We start from the raw sequence: 3,155 nt of genomic DNA on the forward strand, positions 1-3,155 counted from the left end.
CATGCAAGGAGACACCATGTCCTCCACATGTCTGGCCGCATGGCCCGATCGCATGCATCGCTACACCTCGTGCTTGGCTGATCCACCTCGTGCTCCACATGTCTTCTTGCATGAACAGGTTGCATGTACTGCAGCACCTCATGCTTCCCTTGACACACACACTATCAAGAGCCTGCCACCACGTCCTGAACACATACGCATCAAGCCACCTCAAGCTTCTCGGTCCATTCGATCGATTTCGGCCTTTCCGGTGAATTTTCGTCCCGCGATCAACCCCAAATATTTTTCTACGGCCGTTCTGATGCTCTGAGTATTTTTAATAAACTCCAAATGAATTCTGACTTGTTGGAAAATATTTTCCGAGCTTCCGGCTTCTTCGAAAATATCCATAATACCGAAATTTAGGGTTTTTTCGCCCAATTTCCGGTCTTTCTGTTGTGCTTCCAAAAGTGTCATGCTTTAAACGTCCTTTGAATCAATCTACCACATTGTCAAACCATTTCATAGTGGAATACTTGACTCATGGTTCAGACAAAAACAATCTGATCGTCCGCGAGTCGACCACCCAAAAGATACTCGACCTTTTTTTTTATTTTTTATGGGTTTCTACATTCCTTGTCACTTGTTTCACTGTGACCTTTCTCATCTTCAACATCCTTTTCATTTTTATTTTCTTTCTCAACATGGTCATTTCTATGCTCCTCCTCCACCTGAACATCAGTCTCATCAACACCCTCATGAATAGATACTCTAGCCAAGGTTCCACAAGCTTTCATAACGCTAGGATCAGAGCTGATCACAGGGCTCCTAGTATTCCAACTCTGAACTACTTTATCAACAGAACAGCAATGGATATCCTTGGGCAACGGATCTCTTAGACTCAAATAAGAAACCAGGTCGAGATACCAATGTGGTTCCTCTGCGCGATCCATTAGTTTTGCACCTGTATGTACATACACACATTTACATGAAATATTTGAAAATACAAACAACCCAAACCGTATCTATCCTTTGTCGCTTTGGTCGTGTTGTAGAGAGAAAAGCACAATTCTGTTTTGGCCAACTCCATCCCAGCAAGAATCCTGCATAAACAAAAAGGAAACGTGAAGTTAGTTTCTTGTTTTGTTATGTCGGTCAAAGACGAACCAAGACAACAAGGAATAAGAAAGTTAAGAGGTTGATGATGTTGTAAATAGAGGAGGTGGTCATGGCTTTAGAATCATCCGCAACAAAGATACGAGAGCGAGGCAAATAGAGAGAGATCAAGAGAATCAATAGTTAAGGTTTTGGTTCTAAAGAGAAGCTTGTGATTTCTATTTTGTTCTTGTACGGTTACTCATTAATAGTGAATAAAGAGGAAGAGCTTTTGATATTGATTTCAATCTAAGTTTAAAGCACTAGGCAAAGGTTTAAATCCTAACAAGTGGTATCAGAGCCAGGTTGACGAGAAATCTGCAAGAAGACCAAAATACCCTTCGAGTAGGAACGGGACCCATCGAGTTAGGATTGAGAGGTGTGTGTGGTAGAGATCAAGTCAAAAGATCTTGGAAGTTAGTTGTGGGACACGAGATGAATTTGATCCTTAGTTTGAGGGAGAGAATGTGAGATAACAAACTAAGTCCCACATTGGAGAATTAGACAAGGAATGTCTAATATATAAAGAGAAGTCCAACTCTAATAGTACGAGGCATTTTGGGAAGGAAACCAAATGTAAATCCATGCGTGCCAGCCACTAAGGCCCAAAGTGGACAATATCGTACTAATTGGATAATACAGAATTGGACATGGGCTCACACAGTTCCAACACGTGTGAACATGACCTATAGATTAAAACTCCAAAAGGGTTTTCTTTCCTAATTAACCTGAACAATAAAAAGCACAACTTATCACACTTACTTTCTATAACTTGTTCATAGACATATTCTGAGCGATTGAAATCAATAGCGTAACGCTTAAAGCTAAGGATATGAGCGGTGGAACCGTTGGTCTCAACTAATCTCCGAAGAGGCACTCGTCGCGAAACGGCCATCTCTCGAACAAAACTCAGAGCTGAGTCTGAACTAAGAGGAGACAAAGGGAGTGAGATTTCTCTGTCCAAGTACGGCAAATCGATCGGAGGCTGGCAAGAACACCAAAGCCCAAAGGAGATGTGCCAGAAGTGTGTTTGCAGAGCTCTGTTCACGAAGCGGCGGAACCTCAACGAATCTGCAACCAGAGTTTCGAAATCGCGATCGAAGCTTCGAAGACAAGGCTTTGGAACGTAGCGTGATTCCATTAGGTCGAAGAAGGAAACGAGAGGAAACGAGGATTCCAAACGGTTCGGATGGATCAAGGATCCGACCCGGAATCCATGAATCTGAAGGGTTTAATCTCACCCACACTAGCTCTCCTTTCTTCCACATTCTTCTCGGTAAGAAATTAGGGTTCCTTAAGGGTTTCTCTCTGAAGATGATGATTATTCTCTCTCTGTGATAAGGAGAGCTCTGAATTGCTGATTTGGAATTTAGAAAGTTTTTCTTTTTTTTTTGGTCAAAATAATTTAGAAGTTATTTGGCGCTAATTTAGAGTTTAGAATTTTTGTTAACGTTCCAACTTCCTCCTATGATTATCGCCTCGAACAGTTGAACTATACTTTTATTTTATTTTTTGCCAAAATTGTTTGTTAAAAACGAGAGCCTAAGAGCGATATCCCTGAAACCCACTTAAGGGTTTCTTAAAAAAAAAAAAATTTGTCTGATTAAAAAAAAAATTAAAAAGCGCACCAATCGGAGACCGTCACGTGTCGGTGGAGCTCGCGACAGTGCAAAAAACCCACCACAGTCGGTCCTTATTTCATGATTTTAGAAACTGGTTTTTATGTTTTTTGTGGGGCCCAATAGTTAAAATCTCATTTACTATTCCGCGTTGTTGATGCTCTAAACATCAATATTGAGTCAGTTTCTTCCCATTAATTTCTCATCATATAATAATAATACTGATGATTAATTTAATAAGTTTTAAATAAAAATATAATTCAGCCAGTCATTATATGACAAGTGTAGAAACCTTTCTGCAATCACAACGGTACATTTCTTGTCTTTTTCTTTAGTTTCACCTTCTCTATCTTAATTTTCTTATTTATTGCATTTATTTTATTCTGAGAATTTGGGTAAAAC

The sequence above is a fragment of the Brassica oleracea genome, chromosome C6 (genome assembly GCF_000695525.1).
Source record: "Brassica oleracea var. oleracea cultivar TO1000 chromosome C6, BOL, whole genome shotgun sequence".
Taxonomy (NCBI): domain Eukaryota; kingdom Viridiplantae; phylum Streptophyta; class Magnoliopsida; order Brassicales; family Brassicaceae; genus Brassica; species Brassica oleracea.